Source organism: Dipteris shenzhenensis, chromosome 31, assembly GCF_047967505.1.
Source record: "Dipteris shenzhenensis isolate YYH24624 ecotype China chromosome 31, Dip_SZ_1.0, whole genome shotgun sequence".
NCBI lineage: Eukaryota > Viridiplantae > Streptophyta > Polypodiopsida > Gleicheniales > Dipteridaceae > Dipteris > Dipteris shenzhenensis.
The window spans coordinates 49,773,137-49,786,792 of NC_141626.1; positions in this window are offsets into that span (position 1 = coordinate 49,773,137).

A 13,656-nucleotide genomic window follows, 5' to 3' on the forward strand; every position below is an offset into this window, starting at 1 on the left:
GAGAGAGAGAGAGAGAAGAGGAGAGAGAGAGAGAGAGGAGAGAGATGGAGAGAGAGAGAGAAATAATTACAAATCCTAGGGAGAGAGAGAGAGAGATAAAGAGAGAGAATGAAAAATCTTAGCCGCCATGGGAGGGAGAGAAAGAGAGACTTGAGATAAACTAAGAGAGAGAATGAGTGGGATGAGGACAGAGAGGGAAACACATAAGAGTTGTCAGAGAGAGAGAGAGAGAGATTAAGAGAGAGAATGAGGTGTCTTGACTATGGCTACAGAGAGATTTAGGAGTCGAGAGAGAGAGAGAAAGTAAAGAGAGTTTTATATATTTACATGTTTTATATTATACTTTTAAAAAATTATAAAAGAGTGAATTTATGGTTTGTTTTAAAGGTGAGATAATATTTATATATATATTCATCTTTTAAATTGAAAAATGTTAACTTTTCTTTAGATACTTGTTCTTCATTTCTCTCACATGCAGGTTTAGCCTCTACGTCAAAACCCCTTCTTTTGCATATTTAAGCCTCTTAAACCCCAGCACATTAAAATGAACACAGAAAAAGAAATTATTTATTGCTTTTCTTTGCTTCGATGGTTGGTTTAGCATAGTTTAGCATAGATTAGATTTGCCTTAAAGGAGAGACAATTCTCCAAGTTGCCAATCGAAGCCATGCTCAAATTTTCTAACTCGTTCCTAATCGTTGTCAATCCCTTCACTCACATGCAGTTTAACACTCATAACATGCTATTAAATAAGACCTTTTACCATTTAGCAAGAAGTTTATCAGTGGGTAGATTGCATGAGCAGATATCAGTGGACAAATTACATATATCAATGGACAGATTACATGTCATGGGACATATTGGAGCTTGATGATTATTGGTTATTTTTATTGCATTTGTATAAATATTTAAGCTCATTTATTGTCATAAAAAACCTTGTAAAACTTTCTATGCTATTTTTTACATTTATTGTCATATGAAGTGCCTTGTAATAAACCCGACCATCCCGACCATTCACTATTTAACGAGTATCAGTGGGCTGCATAAGTGGATATCATGTGGGCTGCATAAGTGGATATCAGTGGAATAGTATTTAGTGGGTAGATTGCATCAGTTGGTATCAGTGCATAGATATCAATGGATGGACAGATTACATGTCATCATGAAGATTGAAGCTTTATGACTAGAGGGCAAATCAATGGATGGACAAATTACATGTCTTCATGAAGATTGAAGCTTTATCACTAGATGACATTTTATATTATTGTAAAGCTTTATTGGCTAATTTTTTTACATTTGTACAAATATTTAAGCCTTGTAAAGCCTTCTAGGCTATTTCCCACATTTATTGCCATATGAAGCCTTGTAAAGCCTTTTGGGCTATTTCCACATTTATTGTATCAAGCGTTGTATATTGTACTTTACTTATAGGTATCTAAATTCTTCATTATCTTTTCTTATAGGATTATGGAGCAATCAACTAATGTGGTGGCTATCCTAAATGACTCTAAGATCAGAGAATGGGTTTCTGATGTCACTTTGAATTTGAAAGGAAAGGAATATAGCCCCAATGGCCTTAAGAGGGCCTTAATAGGTGGACTCGATATCACATGGGCAGAAGAGCTTGGTTTCTTCATCAAAAGGAAAAGAGACTCTTTCTACTTATGTCAAAAGGGAGTTCAATGGTGTTGAAGATCTCTTGAAGATCCATGGGATGCTACTTTCTTAAAAAAAGATATGACTTCAAGCCTTGTAGTAGGCATAATGATAGAGCCAAAAGAGACTTTTATGGATATTTTTACAAAGAGTTCAGATCCTAAAGTTGGCGGTCTTCATTTTGTTGTGTCAAGGAAAGACTCAAAGAACTTTGTGATGCCTCCTCCTCAACCATCAAAGTTTCCAGAGCTGCAAAGTGCATTGGAGGCTCTTTCATATACTTGGGAGCAATTTCCTAGTGTGGTGACAAAAAGGATGCATGCAAAGATAATGTTTGAGTACTTTCAGGATGCACAATATGCTCCTCATATTCAAGGATCTTCACATGAAGGAGATCAAAAAGCTCAGACTTCGATGCAGGGACAAGAAGAATAGGCACATTGTCACAAATAGTAGAACATGAGCGCAAACTTCTAGAGCAAGAAATGGTGGATGTAACTAAGGATGATGAAACACAAGCCTTGAGTGCACAGGAATTAAAAAAAATTGAAGAAGATCAAGGTCGATCCACTGCAGTTATGCTAGAAGCTCTTGCTAGCAAACCACGACGTGAAATGCAAAAGGCTAGTAGTGTAAGAGCCAGGGTTCCAAGCAGTAAAAAAAGGCATCGTCCCACTGTAGAGAGAGATAATGTGGATGAAAAATGGTCAAAAGAAGAGAAAGATAAAGAAGACTCAGAACCCGAGGCTGAAGATGATCAGGATGAACTCACATCAATCAAAAATCTTAATCTATGTCTTAATGAAGTAGTTATAGATGATGATGTGAGATGCAGCTATCTTTACTAATACCCGAAGCATTGATATATCCTATGCATTGCAAATATATGAGGCTTTGAGAGATGGTAAGAAACCTGTGGCAAGCAATGTGGTCTTGCACCCAATAATGTTTTGTCCAATCAAAAATAGTTTTCTGGATCAAATAACATTTACAGGGCCTACACATTTCGAGGAAACCTTCAGTCGATTCTTTAAAGATGCTCTTAAAAATATTCCACATGAACAAGGCGAAGAGGCACAAGGTGAGAATATGCTAAAGGAAGCAAAGAAGGAATTCCTCCTTCATTGCAGATTCCAGCCCATTGATGGTCAACATTGGGCTTATGCTTGTAATCAAATCGCAAAGGAAGCAAAGGAGGTCAAAAGACTCACTTCAAAACAATTTACAAAGATAAGTTCATTCCATTATTATCCTGCAACAATCTGTATATTCAAGCATGAGATCAAGTATTTGATTGAGTTTGAAAGACTTAATCATTGTGTCCATGGAAAGTGTAAGATATCCTCAACATCAGAGGTCCTACAGAAGGCAAGGGTTATGTGGACAACATTTTTTTCTCCAAATCTTGATTTGAAGTGAAAGGTCACAAAAGCAGATGCCGACACACTCACAAACTTCTATACTTCTTTGAGTGTAGTTGTGCCTAGGGGAACTCAAGAGCGAGAAGAAAGTATGACAAGCCTCAAGGTGGTGAGGGACAGATATGCCGACTACACTTCTATCATATTTCGTCCTGTTGAAGTGTTCAATGAGATGCTTGAAACGTGCATTGCTTGTGAGCGTGGACAGTTGACCTATGAAGCTCCTTTGTTTATCTCTGGAAAGTCAAAGGTAATGGATAAGGAGGAGTTGACGGCAAGGATGTGGAGGCCTATAAAGTACTTATCTGACAAGTATGCATCCATGGTAGCACAAAAAATTTTAAAGAAAGAATGGTTTTTTGGAAAAAAAGACAAAGACCACTGCATGGAAGAATGCATCAATGTACAAGTGAGGCATGATGCAGTGCATAGTGCCATTAAGTATTTGCTGTCAGAGAAACAAATTCCACTTACTCATTGTAACATTGACTATAATGTGGTCAAGCATATAGCTTCTTTTTCAACACCCAAGGTAAAGCTATGGGCAAACAGGTGGATTAAAAAGGATGAAGATGGGTCAGAAATAGTAACCTCTTATATGAGAAAAGAAATCCCACAACAGGTGGTTGCATATGTGGAAAGATTAATCAGTGAGATAAGGATGCCGACAGATATGCATCAAAACTTTCACTTCAATGTAGAGGTTACGGCAGAGTCTCAAAATCTTGTGAACTTCAGGGGAGTCTCAGAAGATGACTTCTTCAAGAATGAGTTAGCATGGGATAAGTCACAACTATTCTTTATCAATGAAGTTTCTAGCGATGATATCCATAACTTCATTGATAGATTAGTATATACCACCATTAGCAAAGTGGCAATTTGCAACATTGTCATTTTTGTTGATAAAAAAGACAAAGAAGCCATGCAGGTCACTCTCGAGTGAGCATATTCATCAAATTTGAAGATCTATAGTGGTGTTTATGCAGCAAAGAGAGGCAAGAGAGAATGTGGCATAGCGATTCAATCTCTTGAATCATTCTTTTTGTGTATGCGGAGTCCCAACCCTGATCACTCCTTACAAAAGAACATAAGAGGGAATTCAAATAATTTGAGATTGATGCTAGAAGAGCAAGATATTCCCAAGTCCATACATTATCAAAAAAACAACTATGGAAGTCCTGAAAAAAGTGGGAGTCTCTTGCTTACCATGATGGAGAATTTGCTACCGGCAGGTTGGGAGGTCACCTTGTGCAGGATGGGATATTTATTTGAGGATCTTCTCAGAAAAGGCAACTCCACAAATATTATTGAAAATAAGCATTTCATGACTTATTTTTAGCTTCAAGCAGATCTTACCACAGGCAATGAAAAAGAGATAGACCACAAGGACACTAATGACATGGATGATTATCTTGAAGATCATAATGTCCCAATTGATGATGATGAAAAGATGGACTTACATGACCCGTTCAGAGAGAGGTTGGTGGATGAAGACAAACATGATGATGCCTTCTTTGATGATTATGGCTTGCAGGGTTATGAAAAAAGGCCACTGCGACAATACTTAGGGGATGAACTCTCTATTTCTCAACTAAATACAAATTTTTAAATAAGATTTAAATTTAAAGATAATGAATCTAATCTCTCATATTTGTTTACAAGCAATAGAGGGAGAAGAAATGGATGAAGTCAATATTTAGGCACTCCCTTCTACTTCAACAATGCAACCACCTCTAAATTTGATTGAAGAATCCCATGAGCACAAGAGCTTTAAAGACACCATGGAAAAGCAGAATGACCCCAAACATAGAATACAAGCTATGACAGAGACCCATTCTGCAAATTCAGCTGCATTGGATAAAATGGAGAGCTCATTTAAAGTTAGGATCGTTTTGAAATGAGAACCTTAGTATTTGAGCTTTGGTAGAGAGGAGGTTTGAATCCTCTCCAATCCTTTAAAAGAGGTTAATGACAATGTTATCTTGGCCATTCTCAGGTAACGTTTGTTTATTTGTTGCGACTTCAATGAGCTAACATTTGTTTATTTATTTACAGTGTAGTTATATATCAGTTTCCTAGTGCAGAATGCAAATCAATTCTATGAGCTAATGTTTGTTTATTTCTTGGTGTAGTGTAGTTATTTCTCAGCTTCCTAGTGCAGTGCAGCATCATGTCTACATGCTCGATGCTCTCCTTTCTTCTATTCTTAGCTCTCCTCAAAAGACTATAGAAGATGTTTGTACCTGGTTAAGCCCTTTGAATTTAGATGGGGCGCGAGTCATCTTTATGCCTTATCATGAGGCATAAGTATCAACTCTATCCTTATTTTTACTATTTCCTTGGCAAGTTTGTGTGAAACAATAATCATTTTTATTCTGGTCGTGTAGCTCACATTGGAGTCTGATCATCTGGGACCTAGAACTCAACCGTTTGTGGTTTGTAAATTCAATGGAAGGCTATCATGCCAACTCCCCAAGGTAATTATTCTCTTAATATTTTTGATACTTTCTTATTTTGTATCTTATGATCATGACATATTAATATATTTAATATGTCATGATGGACAGTGCTGCATATCAACTAGTATCTGTTGTCAGAACAACCACAGAGCAACAAGACCAAGTAGAATTCAAAAGACGTCTGCCAGTGGAGCAAAAAGATGGGCACAACTGTGGGTGGAGAGTTGCCTACAACTGCATGTTGTTTCTTAGAGAGATTTTTGATTTGGAGTTACCAGTCAAAATGGAATCATATACAGAGGCCGATCTACTAGCATTTCGGGCTGAGAGTATTCAGCGTCTAACTGCTACCATTGGGAAACAACCTAAAAATATGACTACATTGCAGCATGTATAAAACCTTATCTTTATACTTGTATGCTTGTTCAAGCCTTTAATTGGGATGTGTAAATCTCATAACTTTTTAATATTTTCCTCCAAGAGGAGAGGAGACTGAATCTAATGAAAGCATGCTATCTTTATACTTCTATGATTATTAAAACCTTTAAAACCTTTATTTTTGTTTGGGATGTGTAGATCTCATAACTTTTTAAATTTTTCCTCCAAGAGGAGGAGAGACTCACTCTAATGAAAGCATGTTTGAAACCTTACTTTTTAAATTTTTGCTCCAAGTGGAGGAGAGACTCACTCTAATGAAAGCATGTATGAAACCTTATCTACTTGTTTAAGCCTTTATTTGGGATGTGTACATCGCATAACTTTTTTATATTTTTATAGCAAAAGGAGGATGTAGAAGACATAGCAAGTGAAGAAGAATATGATGTAGACTACTCTCTCAATAAGATGAGTCATGAAAATATGAATCTATTGGAGCAGATTGGAAGTTCATTCTCTGCTATGTTGTTAATTCGACAACAACCTCATTTTTTTGAATTTGGTGAAGAAGAGATTTCAATCCTCTTGAATCCTAAGAAAGAGGTTAATGTCAAAGTCATTACAACCATCCTCAGGTTTGATGCAGCCTTTTCCTTGGCTTTATACTTTGCCTATTTTGATTAAACCCAAGAAGCTAATACTTTTTTTTTTAATATAGTAATGTTATAGCAAATTTTTCGCAAAATATACAAAGCGTTTCATATATGCTCGATCCTCGTATTTCAGAAGTGCTTAGCAACAAAGAAGAAACCATAGAGGATGTTTGCAAGTGGTTGAAGCACGTTCCTATGAATGATGCACGAGTTATTTTTACAGCATATTATGAGAAGTAAGCATCAAGCCCTACTTGTTTTTCCTAATGCATTGCTAGAATTGTCTCAAACACAGTAATTATTCTTTATTGATAATGCAGCTCGCATTGGAGTCTGGTAGTCATGGACATCTTTGCGAAGAAGTGCTTCTTTGCCAACTCAATGACATCCGTCCATGGCACTATGTTAGAGTGAGTATAGACTACACTTGTTGTCACTTGTTAACATGTAGATTGATATGCAATGCACATATTCACTGTTGTTATATGTTTTGATGTGCAGATCAGCTCGAAAGTTAGTAGGTGCTATCGACACAGTAATGCGGCAATGTGACTTGGCACAACAAATAGAGTATATAACATGTCAGGTATCACATCAAGAGAATAGCCACATCTATAATTGTGGATGGAGGGTGGGCTACAATTGCTTTTTGGTACTTGGTCAAAATTTTGAGATACAAAATGACACCACACTATCAACATATACGGATTTGCATCTCTATGCATTTATAACATGTACCATTCGAGCAATGATTAAGGGTAACATTATGGACCCTCCCACAAGGCAAATAGATAATGACTCAGAGGAGTGCGAAATGAATGCCGTCAAAGAGTCAAAGGGGATAGAAGACCTCAACTCTACAAACATGGCTTCATTGGAAGAATTGGGAAGCTCTTTTAATGTTAGGGTTATGATTCAACATAGACCTCACTATCTTGAATTTGGGGGAGAGGAGATTTCAATCCTCTTTAGAGCTTCAAATGAGGTTAATAACAACATTATGATGGCCATTCTCAGGTTTGATACAAACTTTTTCTTTGCTTGACAATTTAATATTTTGATTAAATCTAATAAGCTAATATTCATTTATTTGTTGGTGCAGTATAGTTATCTCACGATTTGGTAGAGCCGTACAAAATCCGTGTGTATATGTTGGATTCCCTCCTTTCTCCTATACCTAGCGATAGCAGAAAGATGATAGTCGATGTTTGTAAATGGTTACAAATTTACATGGCGTGCGAGTCCTATTTATGGCATATCACGAGATGTAAGTATCATGGCAACCTTTATTTTCATCTTATACTAGCAACATTGTGTTAAATAATAATGGTTCTTAATTATTTGTGTAGGGAACATTGGAGTCTAGTGGTTTGGGACCTTGAAGACAACTATTGTTGGTTTGTTAACTCGATTGTAGGCTTTCATGGCTCAGTGCAAATGTAAGTATTCTATTAATCTGTTGTTACTTCTATATTATGTACCTTATGTAATAGACACACTAAGTTTTTTTAATATGTCATGATGAGCAAGTCGATTGAGAAGTTGGTATCTGCTATTAGAGAAACAGGACAGTACAAAGACTCGGTAGACTTCCAAAAGCGTTTAGTAGTAGAGCAGGAAGATGGGCATAGTTGTGGGTGGAGAGTTGCCTACAACTGCATGTTGATTTTCAAAGAAATTCTCACTTAAGCCATAGATCTCATCGGAAGACTCTTTGGAGCTCAAATATTCAGAGAAGGATATACAATTGTTTAGGGCTGAAATCATTCGAGACCTAATTGCTGCCATTAGAATACAACGTGCAACTGAAGCAATATCAGAGCTTGCATTTAAGGAAGAGGAGACTGAGTCTACTGTGAAAGCACTGCACACTACAGAACAGCACCACAGTTTCCACTGGAAGCATCAGAAGAGTTGCCATAGCCTCCGCTTGCATTTAAGGAAGAGGATACTGAGTCTACTTCGAAAGCACTACATACTATAGAAGAAGTGGAGACTGAGTGTACATCTAGAGCACCATAGCCTCCATTGGAAGCATCAAAAGAGTTGCCACAGTCTCCACTAGAAGCATCAGAAGAGTTGTGATGCATGTATGATGTTGTGTTTGTATATATGCATGAGGAGCATATTCTCATGATGTTGTTTACTCCATGAATATTATGGTTAACATTTATTTGTTGCAATGTATGAATCATGATGTAATTTTTGTTGATTATACTCCAATTTCTGACTTATTACTTAAGTGGCATGTAGTCATGATATTTATATATTTATTTCATGCACACAATTTTATGATATGAATGTGTGATGATGTGATTATTAGGAAATATAACTTTCTGTTATGAGAATTTTGATATGAATATGTGATGATGTAATATTTGTAATATATTTCATGGCAAAGTATCAATTCCCAATGCTCCACTCACTTAAAGTATAGCATTCCCAATGCTCTGTAAAATTTTATTCAGTTGGACAATCTCCACTCACTTAAAGTAGAGCATTTCCAATGCTTCTCTCACTTTATTCCAACCCTTATCCTTATCATAGCGAACACATCGTGCCTTAGTGCACTTGCAATTTTCCATGATGTTTGCATGTAAGTCATTTCCACCTAGCTGAAGGTGTGTGCAAAGTATTGTGCCCATCGGATATGCTTTCCATTGTCGATCAAGCATAAAACACCGTTTCTGCCTATGTCAAGCACATTTGTAAAAAAACACGGTCCTAGGTGTGTTATCGGATCAAGTACTTATCTAACCAACACGCCACTTTTCATGCAACTCAATAACACCTATTTTGAGGTGAGAGCAAAGTATTGTGCCCATCAGATGTACTTTGCATGGTATATCATGTATTAAACTCCGTTTGTGTCTCAATGTCATGCACAACCATAAAAAAACACGCTTTTAGGTGTGTTATCCGACCAACTACTTATCAGATGGGTGTGCCACTTTGCATGCAATGAAATACCACAATTGTTGAGACTCATGCAAAGTATTGTGCCCATCGGATATGCTTTGGATTGTCGAACAAGTATTAAACACTGTTTTGGCCTTAGTGTCATGCACAACCGTCAAAAGACGCGGTCCTAGATGTGTTATTGGACTAAGTACTTATGGGATGGGAATGCCACTTTACATGTAATTCAACCACCTAGGTTAAGGTGTAGGAAAAGTATTGTGCCCATCGGATATGCTTTGCATGGTCGATCGAGCATTAAATACCATTTTTGCCTTAGTGTCATGCACTTCCGTAAAAAAACACGCTGCTAGGTGTGTTATCCGATCAAGTACTTATGTGATGGGAATGCCACTTTTCATATAAGCCAATTCCACCTAGTTGAAGGTGTGTGCAAAGTATTGTGCCCATCGAATATGCTTTGCATTGTCGATCAAGCATAAAATATCGTTTTTGCCTTAGTGTCATGCACAACCATAAAAAAACACGATCCTAGGTGTGTTAATCAAACAAGTACTTATCGGATGGGGGCTCCAATTTGCATGCAATTCCGTTTCAACTACGTTGACATGCGTGCAAAGTATTGTCACCATTGGATATGCTCTGCATGGTTGATTATGCATTATACAACATTTTTTCCATAGTGATATGCACATCCGCAAAAAAACATGACCTTAGGTATGTTATCTGACCAAGTACTTATCAGATGGGTGTGCCTCTTTGAGAACATTTCAATACCACCTAGATAAGGTGTAGGTAAAGTATTGTGCCCATCATATATGCTTTGCATGGTCGATCGAGCATTAAATACCATTTTTGCTTTAGTGTCATGCATATCCGTAAAAAAACACGCTACTAGGTGTGTTATCCAATCAAGTACTTATGAGATGGGAATGCCACTTTGCATGTAAGTCAATTTCACCTAGTTTAAGGTGTGTGCAAAGTATTGTGCCCATCGAATAAGCTTTGCATTGTCGTTCAAGCATAAAACACCGTTTTTGCCTTAGTGTCATGCACAACCATGAAAAAACACGGTCCTAAGTGTGTTAATCAAACAAGTACTTATCGGATGGGGGCTCTAGTTTGCATGCAAGTCTGTTTCAACTATGTTGAGATGCGTGCAAAGTATTGTCACAATCGGATATGCTCTGCATGGTTGATTACGCATTATACAACGTTTCTCCCATAGTGATATGCACATCCACAAAAAAACACGCCCTTAGGTATGTTATCTAACCAAGTACTTATTGGATGGGTGTTCCTCTTTGAGAACATTTCAATACCACCTAGGTCAAGGGGTAGGAAAAGTATTGTGCCCATCGGATATGCTTTGCATGGTCAATCGAGTAGTAAATACCATTTTTGCCTTAGTATGATGCACATCCATAAAAAAACACGTTGCTAGGTCTGTTATCTGATCAAGTACTTATGTGAGGGGAATGCCACTCTGCATGTAAGTCAATTCCACCTATTTGAAGGTGTGTGCAAAGTATTGTGCCCATCGGATATGCTTTGCATTGTGGATCAAGCATAAAACACCGTTTTTGCCTTAGTATCATGCACAACCATATAAAAACACAGCCCTAGGTGTGTTATTCAAACATGTGCTTATCGGATGGGGGCTCCACTTTGCACGCAAGTCCGTTTTAACTACATTGAGGTGCATGCAAAGTATTGTCACCATCGGATATGCTTTGCATGGTCGATCAGGCATTATACACTGTATTTTCCCTAGTGATATGCACATCCGCAACAAAACACGCCCTTAGGTGTGTTATATGACCAAGTACTTATTGGATGGCTGTGCCACTTTGAGAACATTTCAATACAACCTAGGTTGATGCATAGGAAAAGTGTTGTGCCCATTAGATATCCTTTGCATGGTCGATCGAGCATTAGATATACTATTTCTGCTCTAGTGTCATGCACATCCGTAAAAAAACACGCTACTAGGTATGTTATCCGATCAAGCACTTATGGGATGGGCGTGCCACTTTGCATGTAAGTCAATTCCACCTAGGTGAAGGTGTGTGCACAGTATTGTGCCCATCGTATATGCTTTGCATTGTCGATCAAGCATAAAACTCCATTTTTGGCTTAGTGTCATGCACAACCATGAAAAAACATCCGTAAAAGAACACGTTGCTATGTGTGTTATCCGATCACGTACTTATGCGATGGGAATGCTAGTTTGCATGTAAGTTAATTCCACCTCGTTGAAGGTGTGTGCAAAGTATTATGCCCATCAGATATGCCTTGCATTGTGAATCAAGCATAAAAGACTATTTTTGCCTTAGTGTCATGCACAACCACATAAAAACACAGCCCTAGGTGTGTTATTCAAACAAGTACTTATCGGATGGGGGCTCCACTTTGCACGCAAGTCGGTTTCAACTATGTTGAGGTTTGTGCAAAGTATTTTCACCATCGGCGGATATACTTTGCATGGTCGATCACGCATTATACACCATTTTTTCTCTAGTCGATACGCCCTTAAATGTGTTATCTGACCACGTACTTATCGGATGGGTGTGCCTCTTTGAGAACATTTCAATAACACCTAGGTTGAGGTGTAAGAGAAGTGTTGTGCCCATCGGATATCCTTTGCATGGTCGATCGAGCATTAAATACTATTTTTGCTCTAGTGTCATGCGCATCCGTAAAAAAACACACGGCTAGATATGTTATCTGATCAAGCACTTATGGGATGGGCGTGCCACTTTGCATCTAATCCAATTCCACCTAGTTGAAGGTGTGTGCAAAGTATTATGCCCATGGGATATGCTTTGCATTGTCGATCAAGCATAAAACACCATTCTTGCCTTAGTGTCATGCACAACCACAAAAAAACACGGTCCTAGGTGTGTTAATCAAACAAGTACTTATCCAATGGGGGCTCCACTTTGCATGCAAGTCCTTTTCAACTAGATTGAGGTGCGTGCAAAGTATTGTCACCTTCAAATATGTTTTGCATGGCCGATCATGCATTATATACTGTTTTTCCCCCAGTCATATGCACATCCGCAAAAAAACACACCCTTAGGTGTGTTATCTAACCAAGTACTTATCGGATGGGTGTGTCTCTTTCACAAAATTTCAATACCACCTGGGTTGAGGGATAGGAAAATTGTTGTGACCATCGGATATCCTTTGCATGGTCGATCGAGCATTAAATATTATTTTTGCTCTAGCATCATGCACATCCGAAAAGAACACACTACTAGGTATCTTATCCGATCAAGCACTTATGGGATGGGTGTGCCACTTTCCATGTAATTCAATTCCACCTATTCTAAGGTGTATGCAAATTATTATGCCCATCAGATATGCTTTGCATTGTCTATCAAGCATAAAACACCGTTTTTGCCTTAGTGTCATGCACAACCATAAAAAAACACGGTCCTAGGTGTGTTAATCAAACAAGTACTTATTGAATGGGGGCTCCACTTTGCACGCGAGTCCATTTCAACTAGGTTGAGACCATGCGAACCACCATCATTGGGACCCTTACCCTCTTAGATGAGGGCCATGAGCACCATCTCCTCCCCATCAACTATGCCACGTTTGCATCTTTGAATGTGGTGCCCTACACCTACTTGGTAGACGTGCTAGATTCAACGGCGAAGATGAGCCCAACTGCGTTAGATCTTTATACTCCAAGACCAAAGTTATGGTGAGCACCTACACCTCATTCTTCTCCCTTTCAGTTTCAATTGTTGCTTATGCTCTGCACGCTTTCCTACCTTTTCACCATTTAAGGTAAAGTGAAAGGACTCAGACATGCCATCCTCCATGACCAATAGGTGTTCCCGCATGTCCCTAAGAGTCCACTATGACGTGATAATCACATTCTTGACATCTCTTAAATGAGAACCAATACATAAACTTACCCCTGTATTATCATCGTCGTTAGAGTCAAGGGGGAGCCAATTGCCACTTGTTTTCTTCCAGCGCCTATATTGGAAAGAAAAATATAACATTTGGCGGGAGATGTGGTACTTGACAACCACATTGTCTTTACATACATGGCATTGAAATAGATCACCGTTTTGTTAAACTGACCTGCTTCCCCAATTCACCCCAAGCAATTCCTCAAGGGCATTCTCATGTAGGCACTTGCATGACCACATGGTT